The sequence below is a fragment of the Papio anubis genome, chromosome 7 (assembly GCF_008728515.1).
Source record: "Papio anubis isolate 15944 chromosome 7, Panubis1.0, whole genome shotgun sequence".
Taxonomy (NCBI): domain Eukaryota; kingdom Metazoa; phylum Chordata; class Mammalia; order Primates; family Cercopithecidae; genus Papio; species Papio anubis.
The window spans coordinates 154,704,847-154,724,737 of record NC_044982.1 but is presented as its reverse complement, the minus strand read 5'-3'; the positions used below and the strand labels follow the sequence as shown (position 1 = coordinate 154,724,737).

Genomic DNA, 19,891 nt, shown 5'->3' with positions numbered 1-19,891 from the left:
TTATGTTTCTGATTGGTGAACTTGACCTCAGCCTCTTCCCTGGTGTGTGTGCCTCAAGTATGATGCATGGTTTCCGGGAGGTGAAGGCCAGAATGCAGCCCTTTTTCTAAAAGTAATTAGCAAAGGACTTTTTATACAACCCAGGGGAACAGGTGTTAAAAAGAAATACAAGCATTTGGTGGCAAGGGAAGGAGGCATGATGAGTTTGGTTTTTGTAATTTTCACCTTATCCTTATTTCCAAGTCTGCCTGAGGGATGTGTAAGGGATTACGGTTCCCTCCCTTCGTGCGGCATCAGCATCTCCCGAAGCAGGGGTGTGCTGGAGCTGTCTTGTGTTGGCTTGAGAGAGTGGCTTATTAAAAGGTTAGATTTTTTTCAAAAAACAAAACAATTTTATGTCTCTTTATTGACATGTAAGTCATTGATATGGTTTGGATGTATGTCCCCACCCGAATCTCATATTCAATTGTAATCCCCAGTGTTGGAGATGGGGCTTGGTGGGAGGTGATTGGATCCTGGAGTGGTTTCTCATGGTTTAACACCATCCTTCTTGGAGCTGTCGTCGTGACAGTGAATTCTCATGAGATCTAGCTGTTTAAAAGTGTGTAGCACCTCCCTCCTCTCTGTCTGGCTCCTGCTCTGGCCGTGACAGTGAATTCTTATGAGATCTAGCTGTTTAAAAGTGTGTAGCACCTCCCTCCTCTCTGTCTGGCTCCTGCTGTGGCCGTGTAAGACATGCCTGCTTCCCTTCACCTTCTGCCATGATTGGAAGCTCCCTGAGGCCTCCCTGGAAGCAGATGCTGCCATGCTTCCTGTATAGCCTGTGGAACTGTGAGCCAATTAAACCTCTTTTCTTTCTTTTTTTTTTTTTTTCTGAGATGGAGTCTCACTCTGTCACCCAGGCTGGACTACAGTGGCGTGATCTCAGCTCACTGCAACCTTCCAGGTTCAGGCGATTCTCCTGCCTCAGCCTCCCAAGTAGCTGATACTACAGGCACATGCCACCATGCCCGGCTAATTTTTTGTATTTTTTTAGTAGAGATGGGGTTTCACCGTGTTAGCCAGGATGGTCTCGATCTTCTGAGCTTGTGGTCTGCCCGCCTTGGCCTCCCAAAGTGCTGGGATTACAGGCCTGAGCCACCGCGCCCAGCTCCAGACGAATACAGTCATGTATCACATAATTCACCCATTTAAAGTGTACTATTCAGTGGTTTCTAATATATTCACTGATGTATGTAAACATCATTGGAGTCAATTTCACCTTAAAAAGCAACCCTGTACTTTAGCTCTCACTCACCTTCCTTGCCCCCATCCCTGGGCTACCAGTAGTCTACTTTCTGTCTTTATAAATTTCCCTGTTCCGGACCTTCATATGAATGGAATCACATATGTAGTCTTTTATGACTGGCTTCTTTCTTAGCGTAATGTTTTCAAGGTTCACACGTATTGCAGCATGTATCAGTACTTCATTCCTTTTTATGTCTGAGTAATATTCCATGGTACGGATTAACCACATTTTGTTTATCTTCTCATCCGTCAGTCGACATTTGGGTTGTTTCCACCTTTTGGCTATTATGAACTGTGCTGCTATAAACATTTATATACAAGGTTTTATGTGCACATGTTTTCGTTTATCTTGGGTATATCACTTTTAATGGCAAAAGCCACAATTACTTTTGCATCAACCTAATACCTCGGAATAGACTTGCCAGGTTACTTGGTAACTCTAGTTGAATCATTTAAGAAAGTGCCAGACCATGTCCCAGAGCCGCTGCACCATTGTACGTTTCCACCAGCAACGCGTGAGGGTTCCGATTTCTCTACAGCCTTGCCAGCGTTTCTTTTCTGACTTGGTTTTAGGCCATCCTAATGGATATAAAGTAATATCTCATGATGGTTCTGAATTGCATTTCCGTGATCACTAATGATTCCAGCATCTTTTCATGTGCTCATCAATCACAGGCAAAACAGTGAACCTCAACCTAAACCTCATCCTTTTTACAAAAACCAACCTAAATTTAATATGGGATTAAATATAAAATGCAAAACCACAAAACTTTTAGAGAACACATAGGAGAAAAAAACGTTAGAATCTAGTGCTAGGCAAAGAATTCTGAGACTTGACTCCAAAATCATCATCTCTAAAAGGAAATAGTTAAGAAAAATTAAAAACCAGTTCTCTGAAAGTCCACCTGAAGAGACTGAAAAGACAAGCTACAGACAGGGAGAAAATGTTAGGGAGCCACATACACGCCAAAGGACTAGTGCCTAAAATATATGAAGAACTCTCAAAATTCAACAGTGAAAAACAAGCCAGTTAAAAAATGGGCAAAACACATTTCATTTTGTCAAAAGCTTCTTCCTTGTCAGTTGATATGATCATGTAATTTTCCCTTTTTGGGTTGTTGATATGGTGGATTTCATTGCTTGATTTTCAAATGTTAATCAGTTTTATATACCTAAAGCAAATATCACTTGGCCATTGCATATAGTAATTTTTACACATTGTTGGATTTGGTTTGTGCATATTTTGTTGTGGATTTTTTGCTCTAAGTTCACAAGAGGTATTGGTTTATTGTTGTTTTTCTTTTCTTTCTTCCTCCCTTCTTTCCTTCCTTCCTTTCTTCTTCTTTTTTTTGTTTCTTTCTACTATCTTTGTCTGGTTTCAATATCAGAGTAATAATACTAGCTTCAGAAAATGTGTTGAGAAGTCTTCACTTCTAGTTTCTGGAAGAGATTATGTAGAACTGATGTTAATTATTCTCTAGGTATTTGGTAGCATTCTCCAGTGCAACTGTCTAGGCCTGGAGGTTTTATTTTAGGGAATTTTAATGTTATGAATTCAATTTCTCTTTTTGTATTTTATATTTTTGAGACAGGATCTTGCTCTGTCACCCAGGGTAGATTGCAGTGGCACAATCATGGCTCAATGCAACCTTGAACTCCTTAGCTCAAGCAATCCTCCTGCCTCAGCCTCCTGAGTAGGTAGGACTACAGGCACATGCCACAATGTCTGGCTATTTTTTTTTTTTTAATGTTTTGTAGAGAGAAGTCTTGCTATGTTGCCCAGGCTGGTCTTGAACTCCTGGCATCCAGTGATCCTCCCATCTCAGTCTCCGAAAGTGCTAGGATTACAGGAACGAGCGAGCCATTGTGCCTGGCTCCCCAATTTCCTTGATGGTTTCAGGGCTATTCAAATTATCTGTTTCATATTATGTGAATTATGGTAGTTTGTGTTTTTCAAGGAATTGATACATTTTATATAAGTTGTGAAATTTATTTGTGAAGAGTCATTCATATTACTCACTTATTGCCCTTTGGATGTCTGCAGGTCTGTAGTTATATTTTTGTTTCATTCCAGATATTGGTAATTTTTGTTTTCTAGCATTTTTCTTGCTAAAGTTCTGTCAGTGTTGTTGATCTTATTAAAGTATCAACTCCTTTTAAAAGTTTTCATATCAATTGTTTTTCTGTTTTTTATTTCATTGATTTGTACTTTTATCTTTATGATTTCCTTTCTTCTGTTTGCTTTGGATTGATTTTTCTTTTTGTTTTTTGGTTTTTTTTTTTCTTTTCTTGAGATGGAGTCTCACTCTGTTGCCCAGGTTGGAGTGCAGTGGCGTGATCTCGGCTCACTGCAACCTCTGCCTCCCAGGTTCAAGCAATTCTCTGCCTCAGCCTCCTAAGTAGCTGGTATTACAGGCACCCGCCACCACGCCCAGCTAATTTTTGTATTTTTGGTGGCGATAGGGTTTCACCATCTTGGCCAGGCTGGTCTTGAATCCCCGACCTCGTGATCAACCCACCTCGGCCTCCCAAAGTGCTGGGATTACAGGCGTGAGCTAACACGCCCAGCTGCTCTTCTTTATCTAGTTTCCTGAGGCAGGAATTAGCTTACTGTTTTAAGAGCTTTCCTTGTTTCTTATGTAAGCATCTAGTGCTATAAATTTCCCTGTTAGTATTGCTTTAGCTGCACTCCACATATTTTGATATGTTGTGTTTTGTGTCCATTCAGTTCTCTTGATTTTTTCTTTGAGGCTTTCTCTTTGATCCATGAATAATTATTTAGAATTGTGATGTTTAATTTTCACATGTTTAGAGACTCTCTTTAAGGTAGCAAAGAAAAGCTAAGTTGTGGCCAGGACTTTCATGTTAAGGACAAGCAAGATGAAAAGACAATAGATGGCAACCACACAGATATCTTACAGCAAAAAACGGTAAAAGAAGGAGTATACAAAATATCACAACCTGTAAACAGGACCAATCATTATTATAGTGCTTTTGGAAAATAGAAGCTTTCCGTATTATTTTAAATGTTCTATAATGATATCAAGACTATAGAACTATCTGTTTTATGACACTTTGAAAAGATTCACCGGTTAGGGTCTCCCCTGCCACGTGGCTCAGGCAGAGCCATGTCTCGGGGTGGCTCCTGCCCACACCTGTTGTGGGACATGAGGAAAAGGTCCCTCAGGCTGGAGGACCCGTCCCAGGTGTGGGGCCATTACCTGGGAAGAAGATAATTTATCCAAAGATTAAAACTTGAAGCAACCCTAAATTATGCATGATGGCTGTGTTAATACAGTCTGTTGGAATGACACTGGAGAATATATTTTATCTGGCTCAGATGACACCAGATTAGTAATTAGTAATCCCTACAGCAGAAAGGTTTTGACAGCAATCCGTTCAGGGCACCAAGCAAACATATTTAGTGCAAAGTTCTTACCTTGCACAAATGATAAACAGATTGTATCCTGCTCTGGAGATGGAGTAATATTTTATACCAGTGTTGAGCAAGGTGCAGAAACCAACAGACAATGCCAATTTACGTGCCACTATGGAACTACTTATGAGATTATGACTGTACCCAATGACCCTTACACTTTTCTCTCTTGTGGTGAAGATGGAACTCTTAGGTGGTTTGATACACGCATCAAAACTAGCTGCACAAAAGAAGATTGTAAAGGTGATATTTTAAATAACTGTCCATGTGCTGCCACATCTGTTGCTATTTGCCCACCAATACCATATTACCTTGCTGTTGGTCATTCTTACAGCTCAGTACAAATATATGATCGGCAAGTGCTGGGCACAAGAGCTACAGGGAATTATGCAGGTCAAGGGACTATTGTAATGGTTGCCCGTTTTATTGCTTCCCATCTTAATAATAAGTCCTGCAGAGTGACATTTCTGTGTTACAGTGAAGATGGTCAAGAGATTCTTGTTAGTTACTCTTCAGAGTACATATATCTTTTTGACCCGAAAGATGATACAGCACAAGAACTTAAAACTCCTTCAGTGGAAGAGAGAACAGAAGAGTTACGACAACCACCAGTTAAGCGTTTGAGACTTTGTGGTGATTGGTCAGATACTGGACCCAGAGCAAGGCCTGAGAGTGAATGAGAATAAGATGGAGAGCAGAGTCCCAATGTGTAATGGATGCAGAGAATGTCTGATATGTTATCAAGACGGTTCAAAGAAGCAAGTGAGGTTGCACAAAGCAATAGAGGACGAGGAAGATCTCGACTCAGAGGTGGAACAAGTCAATCAGATACTTCAGCTCTTCCTGCGGTCTCATCAAGTCCTGATTTGGAAGTGAGTGAAGCTGCAATGGAAGTAGATACTCCAGCTGAACAATTTCTTCAGCCTTCTGCTTCCTCTACAATGTCAGCTCAGGCTCATTCGATATCATCTCCCACGGAAAGCCCTCATTCTACTCCTTTGCTGTCTTCACCAGACAGTGAACAAAGGCAGTCTTTTGCGGCATCTGGACACCACACACATCATCAGTCTGATTCTTCTTCTTCTGTGGTTAATAGCTCGGATCCATGTCACTTGACGAGCAACAGAGTGCATGCAACAGGAGACGCGCTATGCCCATCCATCCATAGCTTTATTGCAATGCATAAACAAAGCGCTCTCACACCTTTCATAGCATTTCATTTTGATTATGGTCTTATAGTCAGTATTTTGTGGACTAAATTACAATAGGTGGTATTGTACACAAAAGGTCTTTTTGGCCTATGCAAATTATTTTCTCTGTAAGCTAATTTCTACCTTTGGCCCTTGATGCCAACTTTGAACTCTCTCCGTATAACAAAATTATAATGGATATAAGCTATATCCATTTTTTAAATTCTAGATATCTGTCATTAAATTGTGTAGAATTGTGGGTGTGAGGTTAACACTACCTCATTGCTTATGTAGGATAAGTTATTTAAACACAGTAATATTCTGTATTACTAGATCGCCATAGTAATGATACTTGGTTTTATGTCTCACTTATATGATAGCCAAATTCCTGATAGCTTTAACTAAAGAGTACAGTTACAAACCCAGAGGTAAACTCAAAAGCTATCAATCAGAAGCTCCCACTTCCACTTGTACTTTTCAATGTGGGAAAGGTATAGAGTCAATCTCCAAGCCTTGAATAGAGCCTGATGAAATAAACAGGTTACTTATTTATCAAACTGTATTACTAGCAGATCAAATATAGCACAGAGAAGGATTAGTAGAGGAAGACATTCTGACATGAACGGACATCTGAAAAGGTTGGAGATAGGAAGACTTCAAAAACGAAAAAGGCTATTTAGTGTTAGGGCAAATGGTTTACTATCTGAGAACCTCAGAATTTAATGAAGTATTTTAAATATATTGTGACAAAGTATGATAAGTAATCTTAGTTAAGTCTTTAAGAATAACTTAACACGATATTCACTTTCTCTATTTAAAAAAGCAGATAGCTGGACGTGGTGGCACACCACCTATAATCCCAGCTACTTGGGAAGCTGGGACAGGAGGATCGCTTGAGCCCAGAAGTTTGAGATCAGCCTGGTCAATAGCAAGACCCTGTCTCTTAAAAAAAAATTAATTCACTGGGTGTGGTGGTGCGTGCCTGTAGTCCCAGCTACTAAGGAGGCTGAGGCAGGAGGATTGCTTGAGCCCAGGAGTTCAAGGCTGCAGTGAGCTATGATTGTACCACTGTACTCCAGCGTGGGTGACAGAGAGAGACCCCCATCTCTTAAAAAATTTTTTTTAAAAAAGGCAGATGATTGCCTTTATATATTTTACAAATGTTCCTTTTAAAAACATTTTTTTTTTAAATTAGCACTAAAGCCATAAGATTTGGTTGGCTGAAAGTTTACATGTTAGATAACTCATATGTCAACAGTAATGCAGAAATTAAATATTGCTGTATTACTTATTTGGTGTGAAATAGATCTAATTTGAACTGATTTCTTAGAGAAATATTCAGAAACTAATTGTAAAATGAATTAGAAAACTTCCTTTGTACTTCTGATCTTAAATTATTTCTTTTGGGGCCAGGTGTGGTGGCTAACACCTATAATCCCAGCACTTTTAGAGGCCGAGGCGGGCAGATCACCTGAGGTCAGGAGTTTGAGACCGGCCTGGCCAACATGGCGAAATCCCATCTCTACTAAAAACAAAATTTAGCTAGACGTGGTGGCCCACGTCTGTAATCCCAGCTACTCAGGAGGTTGAGGCAGGAGAATCCCTAGAACCTGGGAGGCGGAGGTTACTGTGAGCCAAGATTGTGCCACTGCACTCCAGCCTGGGCAGCAAAGTGAGACTCCGTCTCAAAAAAAAAAAAAAAAGAAAAATTATTCCTCATGGACCTGAGATGAATTTCTGATCTTAAATTACTCTTTATGGACCTGAGTTGACCTGTATTGCTATAAGGTTTTCTGTTCTTGAGAAAGAATGAATGAATTGGTAAATTAATTTGCAAACTAAGGAATTAAGCATGTTTTATTTTATATGTTTATTATAGAGGTATTAACAGTGAAGAACAATTATGTTTTGCCTTTAAGGCAAAACATAACTATAGCATACTACATTAGACTACTGTTTATAACTACTCTATAATTAAAGGGTCTTTTACTAAGGATACATGGATATAAATAATATATCACTATCAGAGATTTTATAGCCAGATTTATATCCTAGTTAATCACATACAATTATTTTCGTAGCATTATGTTGAATATTATATTCAATTTAAGTTGATACTTAATTTACATATGATATGGGATATGAGAGGAAGAGAAAAATTATGATTAAATCCCAGATTTTTTACATCAATGCCTTAGGGTAAATGGTAAGGCCATTTACCAGGGTTGAGTAGCTTGGAAGTAGAAATCAGGTGGTTCTTTGTCTTTTTGGCTATGTAAAGTATGATATGCATTTTAGTCATGTGAGTAGAGATGCTCTGTAAGAAGTTAGTTTTGAGTGGCTTTGGCAGAAGCTGCCTCGTAGGAGACTATCAGAAATGTAGCTTTGTAATAAGACCTCTGAGCAGAAATGTTCTAATGGTGGAAAATGTATCTAATTAATTAAATTCTGAGTTTTTACATACCTTTTTGTTCATCAGCATTTTAACTTTTAAAGTACTAGGAACTTCACATTGCAGGCTCACATTACCTAAAGATAACTTCTAAAAGTTAACAGAGACTGCCCACCACCATTTGTCTCTCCTAGACTAGTAGAATAATCCCTTTAGTAGTCTTCTCACATCCACTCAGGCTATAGTTTATTCTCTACCAGCAGCCAGAGTAAAACTTTAAAATGTAACTATAACCATGTGATGTGATTCATCTGCCTAAAACTTTTTTTTTTGTTTTATTTTTTGAGATGGAGCCTCGCTCTGTCACCCAGGCTGGAGTACAGTGGCGCGATCGGCTCACTGCAAGCTCCTCCTCCCAGGTTTACGCCATTCTCCTGCCCAGCCTCCCAGGTAGCTGGGATACTACCATGCCCGCCACCACGCCCGGCTAATTTTTTTGTATTTTTAGTAGAGACGGGGTTTCACCATGTTAGCCAGGATGGTGTTGATCTCCTGACCTCGTGATCCACCTGCCTCGGCTTCCCAAAGTGCTGGGATTACAGGTGTGAGCCACCGCACCCGGTCCATCTGTCTTAAACTTTTTAATTGCTTCCCATAGCCTTTCAAAAGAACCCAAATCCACACTTTGGCTTACAAACCCTACATGACTTGGTTTCTGTATCAATAATCTCATCTCAGGCCACTATGCCATCATTCACTAAGCTCTTGCCAAACAGACTTACTTTCATTTCTTTTAACACTCTAACCTCCTTTCCCTTTCAGATCCCTTGTACATGCTGTTTCCTCTACCAAAACTACTTTTTTTGTTGAGCAACTTCTACACATTTTAAAAATTCACCAAGATAGTACTCTCACAAAAATAACTTCACAATGTCTAGTAGGTCTCCTCTTTTCCTTCCTTTGTGACTTGTTATTTTTCTTCATTGCATTTGTCAAATTTGTAATCATACATTTATTTAGGGGATTGTTCAATATCTACCTTTCTGCATATTCTCTAAATATTTTCATTTACTGTAATTTCCTCTGTGCCTAAAATCATATGTTATGTGGTAAATAATATTTGTTAAATGAGTGAGTAAATGAATTAATTCTTTAAGCAACTAATTATTTAAGAGCTGTAGGGATTGCTTCAGCTTGGGAGAAATGTGATCAGATTTGTGTATTGGAAAGATCATTTTGGCAACATTATAAATGATTGACTGGAAGGAGTAAGATTGAAAATGCCAAGAACTTGTAAGAGGCCATTGCTATAGTCCACCTAAGAGATTATGAGGGATGCAACCTAAGGCAATAGTGGTGAGAAGTGGGAATGGACAGATTTTAAAAATAGTTGAAAGGTTGAATTCATGGGACTTTGAGACTAAGTTAGAAATGAATGAGTGTATGATATCCAGGTGTCTTGGTAGGGTGATAATGAACCATCAGCCAACGTAGAGATTTTAGGAGGAACAGCTGATTTGAGGGGAGAAAAAGGTATGTGAGGTTTTTTTTCTTTTTTTTAATGTTAAGTTTGAAGTGTCTTTGGATATCCACATGGAGAAATCTCATAGATGATTGAATGGCTATATGATGCTGGAAGTCACCAAAGTGGTCTGAGGTAGAGATAAAGAGAGTTTATAGATAGGAATTGAAACCATGGGAGTGGATGAGATTGTCTAGAAAAAGAGGATGGAGTGAGAAGAGTAGAGTCCGCACTACAGGAGCAAGTAGAGAAAAGGATCAAGCTAATGAGACCAAACAGGAATGATCAGAGAAGTATGCAGGGCAGAAAGAATGCCATATCTAAAGCCAGGAGAAAAGAACTGCAAGGAGGGACAGGTTAGTAATGCCACGTGAAGCAATGATACCAACTCCTAAAAGGTCTGGGAAATCCTTTTTTTTTTTTTTGAGACGGAGTCTCGCTCTGTTGCCCAGGCTGGAGTGCAGTGGCCAGATCTCAGCTCATCACAAGCTCCGCCTCCCGGGTTTAGGCCATTCTCCTGCCTCAGCCTCCTGAGTAGCTGGGACTACAGGTGCCCACCACCTCGCCCGGCTAATTTTTTGTATTTTTTTGGTAGAGACGGGGTTTCACCGTGTTAGCCAGGATGGTCTTGATCTCCTGACCTCGTGATCCGCCCATCTCGGCCTCCCAAAGTGCTGGGATTACAGGCTTGAGCCACCGCGCCCGGCCGGAAATCCTTTTTTAAATTTGGCAACGTGATTGCTTTGACATTTTAGTTTGAGATATGATGTAGTGGAGGCAGGAAGCCAAATAGTAGTGGTTTGGGGAAAAAAGGTAGAGACATTGGAAAATGCTCATCATCACTGGCCATCAGAGAAATGCAAATCAAAACCACAATGAGATACCATCTCACACCAGTTAGAATGGCAATCGTTAAAAAGTCAGGAAACAACAGGTGCTGGAGAGGCTGTGGAGAAATAGGAACACTTTTACATTGTTGGTGGGACTGTAAACTAGTTCAACCATTGTGGAAAACAGTGTGGCAATTCCTCAAGGATCTAGAACTAGAAATATCATTTGACCCAGCCATCCCATTACTGGGTATATACCCAAAGGATTATAAATCATGCTGCTATAAAGACACATGCACACGTATGTTTATTGGAGCACTATTCACAATAGCAAAGACTTGGAATCAACCCAAATGTCCATCAGTGACAGACTGGATTAAGAAAATGTGGCACATATACACCGTGGAATACTATGCAGCCATAAAAATGGATGAGTTTGTGTCCTTTGTAGGGACATGGATGCAGCTGGAAACCATCATTCTCAGCAAACTATCACAAGAACAGAAAACCAAACACCACATGTTCTCTCTCACAGGTAGGAATTGAACAATGAGAACACTTGGACACAGGAAGGGGAATATCACACATCGGGGCCTATTGTAGGGAGGAGGGAGGGGGGAGGCATAGCATTAGGAGATATACCTAATGTAAATGACGAGTTAATGGGTGCAGCACACCAACATGGCACATGTATACATAAGTAACAAACCTGCATGTTGTGCATATGTACCCTAGAACTTAAGGTATAAAAAAAAAAAAAAAAAAAAAAGGAATTGAAAGATAGAGCAAAGATAGTGTCGGGTATAGGGGGTGGTAGGTTCAAAACTGAGCATGTTTACAGAGTAAATAGAAAGATTGTGTGTTCAAGATGTAAGGGATAGTTGATGTCACCAGATACGCTATTATTTCAAAATTTTAACCTATATCAAGATTCTTGTTCTCAGTTTTACCATAGAGAATGGAAAAAGTAGTACATTTAATAAGTTTCCTTTTTGAATATATCTCTGACTAATGATTATTTAAGCAATTTTAAATTTCTTTTTCATACTTTTAACGAAACACTAAAGCTTTTTGAAAATTGATAGTTTTATATTTATGTCACAAAATATTTCTTCACCATCTTCCAGGTGCCCAAGTGATTTTATATGTTGTTTAATTTCTCATAGCATTTTCATAGATTTCTTTATTTGGAAGGATTACCAAGGACAAAAATGTTACTAATAAAAGTTTTTTAATTAAAAAAAAGAAAAGAAAAGATTCACCAATTAAACTGTCAGACCGATGATAGCTAAGGATATAGTTATCTGGCAATGTTTGCATTTTTTTATATTTGTGATCTATTTGGGCTTTGAATCATTGTTGAAGTCATGAGCATAAAATAGTTCATATATTATTTAGTATTTTACAATATTTTTATACATTTCTAATATTTTAAGTTCCTCTGTATGCAAAGTCTGTTATCTCACTGATAATTTGTATGTTTTGACTTTTTTTCCTCTTTTTGATTGGGCTTCTAAATTAATAATTTAACAGTGTATTACTCTATTTATGACAGTGAGAGTCCATTTTCTTTTTTGGTTATGGTAAAATATAAACAGTATAAAGTTTACTAAATTAACCATTTTAAGTGTACAATTCAGTGGCATTAAGTACATTCACATTGTGTGAAACCACGACCAACATCCATTTCCAGAACTTTTTCATCATCCCTAATAGAAACTTTATATCCATCAAACAATAACTTCATTTCTCTGCTTCCCCAGCCCCTGATAACCAATATTCTACTTTCTCTCTCTATGAATTTATCCCATTCTAGGTCACTCATGTAAGTGGAAGCATACAGTATCTGTTCTTTTTTTTTTTTCTTTTTTTGAGACGGAGTCTTGCTGTGTCGCACAGGCTGGAGTGCAGTGGTGTGATCTTGGCTCACTGCAACTTCCACCTCTCGGATTCAAGTGATTCTCCTGCCTCAGCCTCCTGAGTGGCTGGGATTACAGGCGCCCACCACCATGCCCGGCTAATTTTTGTATTTTTAGTAGAGGCGGGGTTTCCCAATGTTAGCCAGGCTGGTCTTGAACTGATCCAGCCGCCTCGGCCTCCCAAAGTGTTGGGATAACAGGTGTGAGCCACTGCGCCTGGCACAGTATTTGTCCTTTTGTGTCTGGCATCTTTCACTTAGCATCATGTTTTCAAGTTTCTTTTTTTTTTTTTCCTCATCGGTAAGTTTTGTCTACTTATGTTTATGAGAGATGTTTGGTCTCAGTCCTGTTGACTTCTGTTATATGCGGTGTGATTAAAATTCTCATATCTTGGCTCAGAACTGCAGAAATGTGTTCTTCATTTTCTGTAACTGACTTCTACTTGGCATATAGAAGTGAGTTACTTCTGTGGCCACTGATTTAGAAAAATTGAATTCAGCTCTTACCACTGCACAGTGGTTCCCCGTTTACCAGTTTAAAACAGTCTCCTCAGGATCAACTTTGTCTCTTTCCAGAGGGTATTCAGCCCCTCCACTCCTCTTTTCCTTCCATCTTCTCCTTTTCTCCCTGGTGGCGGCTGGGTGTGGGGGAAGCAGATTTAGCCTCACAGCAGTGGGAGGGTGGGAGTCCCTGTTCTGTGCTCTGTCCTCCCAGCCCTTTCTGGCCTGCAGTGACGACCCAGCTGATGAGCCTGATGACCCTTACGGACCTTGGGTGTAGGTGTGAGGGCAACATTGCAGACCCTTGCACCCTAAATATGCCGGCCGCTCCTCCGCTTTTCCTGCCTTGCTCCCCACCTCCTGTAAACTCCAGGTGCCTTAAAGACCAGCTTGCAAACACAGGGCACAGATCCCCAGATGCTCATAAACATGTTTCAGATTTCTGGGACCCAGTGACCTTTGTTTGCTATTCTCAGCCTGGTGGCAGAGCCATGAGGGATCTGGGCGCCTGAGAAGGGCCCCTGGCTGAATTCTATTCTAATGAACTATATTCCAGTCCTAGCTCCCTCTTCCTGCCTGTTCTCTGTATTACTGTCCCTTTCTTTTCGGCAAATCTGTTTCTTGGGCCACATCCCGTGTCATTCCCCCTCCAGCCAGTCCTCCAAGCCGCTAAACCCAGAGCTCTTCCTCCTCTGAGTGTCCAGCGTGGGGCTGTGGCAGTAACTCAGGAGACATCTGCCGAAGGGTGATCTGGGCAGGATATTCACAGCAGACTCTGCTCTCCGTGTGTGACAACCTAGTTTGGTTAGCTGAGGTCATCTGGTTAAGCATTTCGTGATTCTGTTTGTTACTATTTTAAAAAGGCACTTTTATTTGAATGAGCCAATATTGTTGCTGAATCTGTCGGGACCACAGGTTAAGACAGTGGCACATTTTGGAGGAGGACCTTAATTTTGAGACTATCACATTTTTTCCAAAGCCTGTTTGAATTTCTTCTTGAGGGGGTAGCCACCTCTATTACTAGCACTCTGATCTCAGAATTGAAAGCCTCAGTCTCCAAGCCAACACCAATTATGTCGCCAGGGTCCTCAGAAGAGCCCCATAGTAACCAGGGCAACCCTGATTTAGCTTCCTCATCCTGAGTAATGAATTACAGGAGGACATAGCCTCAGGCTGGGGCTGCTGGACGGTCTGGCTTGAAGTCTTCATCTCTGTTCCCATTGTTGCCCAAAGGCACAGCTTTTTATTGTACTAATCACAGGTCAGGGATAGCTTTGGCCTCTCTCGGCTTCATGGGAAATTTAGCATTTGACAGCTATTTGTGCGTTGTCATGATGGCCCAGAATTTTTCCCTTTGTAGGAACATCATTCTGTTTTCATTCATCTTCATGAGAATTTGCTATTATTATAGATAAAGAGATTCCATGGCAAAAACCATGGAATGCAAGTTGACTCCAAACCCCCAAAGTTTCCCAGCAAAGTACACATTCCCAGCAAAATAAAACTTGGTATGTTTTAAGTAAGGTAACAGTGGTTCCGTAGAAATATGTATCTGTCCATAGTGTACATTCACTCATGCTTTGATGCAGTGGATTAATACATTGTACAGAGGGAGCGCCCCGTGTCCAGCATGTTCTGAGTGCTGGGAACATGTCAGTGTCAAGACGACAAGTCCTGGAGACAAGACAAGTCCTGGCTCTGCTCCCTTCTGGTGAGCAGCTCGGGCTCCAAGGAAAGACACGGGGAGCTGCCATGGACGTGGCCAATACCTGTCTGAGCACCTGGCCTGCAAGCCGAGGCCTAAAGGATGCAGAGAGGTGGTTGGGGACAAGGCCCCGAGGCTAATTTCAGTTTGGAGAACAGGAAGGCGGGGGTGAGGCGCAGGGGCTGATGTGCTCAGAACTCGCAGCTTCAGCCCGTGCTGTGTGTCCCCCGGTTCCGTGGGTGTTGTTCTCACCGCATGCTCGACCATGATACTACTTCTCTCCACTGACTCTGCACCTGCCTGGCGGGGAAAGCAATGCGCTGGCCTCTGGTAGTTTTGTTTCTGTGATTTCATGGCCGGGGCACTTGGTGAGCCTCAGGTCTCCAGCCACCTGTTAGGGGATGCTTTTGTCATCCCTGTAGACAGGTCCTGGTAAGCTGTGGGTGGAAGTGACTCACTGCCTGATTCCCACGGTTCCTCACTAAAAGGCAACAAGATCTTGAAGGTTCATCGTCTGTCACATCAGCTATGTGGACCGGGATGGATCATCTAGCATTCCTTGGCAGATCCCCGAAGGTCAGTGTGTATAGGTTTTATTTTCTCTTGGACTGGACTCCTCCTGCTTCTGAGTACATGGCTGGCGCTATCTGTGTTCACAGGCGGAGCTGAGGGGGGCAAGCTTCAGACTTTACTTCATGTGCATTGAGACTTCTCAGTCCTCTGTCAGCTGAGCCCTCTCCAGAGAGTGCCTGCCTTTCTTCTGCCAGGATATCTGCACTGTGGAAGGATGAGGCCTTTCTTTCTGCTGCAGGGACTGGGGAGAGGGCTGGAGACCCAGGGGCTCTAGGACCAGCCTCTCTGGCTACCTTTCCATTCCCTCCATCCCCTCCTCCCGCACCCTGGCCAAGAGCGCCACTGCAGGAGGCCTACTGAGCCCGCATTTGTATTTAGCAGGGCTTTAATGTCTGCAAGAAGTGTGGTCTCCAGTGGGAAAAAGGACCATTCAAACTGTCTCTTGGATTTACAGCTCAGTTTTAGGGGGTATTAGTGGTTAAACTGATATCTAGTTACACTAGCTGAGTCAACCCATGCATGTGTGTCTGCGTCCTCTGGACTCCCCACTAGCATGTCTGCAAAGGCACAAGCTCACAGGGACAGATATGACAGCAGGAGAGGTGTCCCCACATGGAAGATGGAGAGCCAATGGAGCTGGACACCTTTCTTTGCAGAGAGGAGGAAACAGAATCCCAGAGGCTGCCGGGAGCCAGGCCAGACACAAACTCACTCCAGCCCGGAACCAAGAGGACTTGTCTGGAGGGAGCAGCTGCCACCCATGGCCTAGTGAACCTGGAACTCGAAACTTTTCAAGAGAAGCTAAGAATTGCGATTTTTTAAATGTGACGTTCGCCAACTCTACCCTCAAATACTATATGATCTCCCCCAAGAATAAAAGAAAGTAAACTTTAAAAGTCACTTTCCGTTGGCCCACAGGTGACCAGTCAGCAGCAGCCCTGCCCAGCTTCTTTGTTTGATTCGTTCCTGTCATTGAAGTTGATCAACAGAGAGTAATGGGTTAAGGACTGACCAGGTGTCCAGTGCTGTTTTCATGTTTGGAGTCTTGCCTAGAAACACACAACACTGCTCTAAGCAGTTTTCTCCTGAATCGCTCTGAAAGTTATGAGATTGTATCACATGCTATTCTGTTGGATTAGAGACCAGACAAAAACTTAAACTCATAAAAACATTATTCCTTATTGGTTTTTATTTATGGTATGTTCTAGGAAAGAACAAATACCAACCGGCAGGCATTTGCATCTGTAAATGGGGTAATTCCTAGTGGGGTGAGCATGAGGGAGCTGGGCCCATTCAGAAGCTGGAATGTCTGGAGAGTGAAACAGGCCCCTGAGCCTCTCCTGAACGCCTCATTCTGCACTTCCTGCAGCACGTTCTCCTGAGCGTGAGTGACGCGAGATGCAAATGGGTGTTATTTTAAATGTAAGAAGGAAGAGGAGGAGGAAGACGTGGTCCACTTCGTATGCTCACCTCTCTTCTTGGAGGGTGACAGTGTTACTGAAAAGGGGTCCCGATCCAGACCCCATGAGAGGGTTCTTGGATCTCACGCAAGAAGGAATTCGAGGCGAGTCCATAGACTAAAGTGAAAGTGAGTTTATTAAGTACGCAAAGGAATAAAGAATGGCTACTCGATAGGCAGAGCAACCCTGAGGGATGCTGGTTGCCCATTTTCATGTCAATTTCTTGATGATATGCTAAACAAGGCGTGGATGATTCATGCCTTTCCTTTTTAGACCACATAGGGTAACTTCCTGACATTGCCATGGGATTTGTAAACTGTCATGGCGCTGATGGGAGTGTAGTACTGAGGGTGACCAGAGGTCACTCCTGTCACCATCTTGGTTTTGGTGGGATTCAGCCGGCTTCTTTACTATAACCTGTTTTATCAGCAGGGTCTTTATGACCTGTATCTTGTGCTGACCTCCTATCTCCTCCTGTGACTTAGAATGCCTAGCCATCTGGGAATGCAGCCCAGTAGGTCTCAGCCTTACTTTACCCAGCCCCTATCCAAGATGAAGTTGCTCTGGTTCACACACCTCTGACGGCAACACACACTGAAATATTACAAGTTGAAGAAGTCATGTAGGAGAGCTCCTAATTTAATTTTTTTGAAACACTATTTTCCCAAGTTAACTTGACAACAGAACCTCATGTCGATTCTTTCCGATTTTTTGTTATTCCAAGCACTGCTGCTGCGATCATTCTTGCTTGGGTCTCTGGTGGAAAATTGCACAATGTTCCTTATTTTCCTGTTACCCAGCACAATTCTCTTTAGCCCTTTCTCCCTTTCTGCCAGCAAAGCGGAGCTCTACTTTGATGACCGTGCTAATTAATGAAATTTCTGAGTCGGGCTTAAAAGTACAAGTCTACGTTATTAACAGAAGAGTCTCAGAAGGAGACAAGGCAAGGCAGGGAGGAGGAATCTCTAACTTATTCCACGTCTCTCGTCTCTCGTGTGATAAGAGCGCCTCAGGAGTGGCAGTCTTATTTTCCTGTTCAAGAGGAGGCTTGTGTGAACGTTCCTAACTCAGCAAGCTAGGCTGTCCTTGAAAGTGTCGGCTGTGGTGGCTCACGCTTGTAATCCCAGCACTTTGGGAGGCCGAGGTGGGTGGATCATGAGGTCAGGAGTTCGAGACCAGCCTGGCCAACACAGTGAAACCCCGTCTCCACTAAAAATACAAAAATTAGCTGGGCGTGGTGGCAGGCGCCTGTAGTCCCAGCAATTCGGGAGGCTGAGGCAGGAGAATCACTCGAACCCGGGAGGCAGAGGTTGCAGTGAGCCAAGACTGTGTCTCTGCACTCCAGCCTGGGCAACAGAGTGAGACTCTGTCTCAAAAGAAAGAAAGAAAGAAAGAAAGAAAGTGTCATTTGCATTAAAAGGTGGTGTAAAAATTCCCAGGGCTGTAGGAACGGTTGCCATGTCCTAGGAAGACATGCCTTCAAAGAGAACTCAGGATTCTGGCTTGGTGCTCTCACTAGACAGATTCCTTCTTGGCAGGAGTTCCAACTGGCATCGCAGATTCCCACAGTCCTCAGATTTATTCTCATCCTGTCTCTCTCTCCCTCATCACGATGGTACACATGAAATGAAAAATTAAAAGCCTGTGACTCAGATCTACTATTTCACAAATAATTTGAGCGTCTGTTGCACAGCAGCAGATGAATTAGCAAATGGAATATGATGAAATGAAGACCAAAACAAAGGTGAAATATCTGATGTTAGAAATGAAAAGCAGATAGTTTTTTTTTTTCCCCTAAAAGGTCAACGAATGTTATAAGACTTAATTGTATGAGTTACATGATAAAAGTTCTATTTTCTGGAATTAAATAACTTTTTCCTAAGTGTTTTGTGTATACACATTCATGCACAAAACAAAACCCTAGATTCTCATCAGATTTGAGATTTTAAAGGAGTCCCAAATTCCTTTAGATGTATATTTTTTGATGTAAGTTCCCCACTGTTCCCATGGAGCAGGTAGAAACACACTTAGCAGATCAAGCGTAATTACATACAAAGAATGCGGCAGCTCCTCTCCTTCCTTGGCCACATGAGTGCGTATCCTGTGCCACGTGCCTGTGTTCTAATAGGCTTTAATTGCATGAAAAGTGAAAATCACAAACACTGATCAATCATCAAGGCCAGGCTTCTTTGCATAAAATATGATAATAAAAGCAATGCACAGCCAAAAATAACGTGCATTTAAAGGTAAAAATTTAAATTCTGATGAGCTCGGACAGAATCATAACAGACCTGGTAGGAACCTTTCTGATCCTGGTTTCTTTGGATTCACACGTGCTGAATGAAAACTAGTAGGCCAGGCCTTGGGGGTGCCGAGCCCCTGAGGGTTCTAGACTGGGCGCTGGAGCCAGCCCACGCAGACCCCTGAGCCAGCCCAGCAGGGCTCCCCAGCCCACAGCTTCAAATAAGCCCTAGAAATCAGGCAGGCAGCCAGGGCTGCTGCCATTAAGTGCAACAGCCTCTGGTCTGCTGTCTCTCCTCTCTACTTAAAGCTTTAATTTCCAATTTTCTTTTTTATTTATTTTTATTTTTTGTTTTTCCATAAGTTATTGGGGAACAGGTGGTATTTGGTTACATGAGTAAGATCTTCAGTGGCGATTTGTGAGATTTTGGTGCACCCATCACCAGAGCAGCGTAACTGTACCCTATTTGTAGTCCTTTATCCCTCAGCCCCTTCCTACTTTTCCCCTCAAGTACCCACAGTCCATTGTATTATTATTATGTCTTTGCATCCTCGTAACTTAGCTCCCACATATCAGTGAGAACATACGATGTTGGGTTTTCCATTCCTGATTTACTTCACTTAGAATAATAGTCTCCAGTCTCATCCAGGTCACTGTAAATGCCATTAATTCCTTTTTATGGCTGAGTAGAATTCCATTATACACACACACACACACACACACACAGAGCACAGTTCCTTTATACATTAATTGACTGATGGGCATTTGGATTGCTTCCACAATTTTGCAGTTGCGAACTGTGCTGCTATAAACATGCGTGTGCAAGTATTCTTTT

General features: G+C 41.9%; 1 protein-coding gene and 1 pseudogene across 2 annotated transcripts in view; both read left to right on the top strand.

The window, feature by feature from the left end:
* Positions 1-19,891, top strand: part of FAM189A1 (family with sequence similarity 189 member A1) — a 442,551-nt gene that overhangs the window by 334,291 nt on the left and 88,369 nt on the right. The gene's annotated exons all lie outside the window — the stretch shown is intronic.
* LOC103885693 lies at positions 3,783-6,569 on the top strand (annotated as a pseudogene).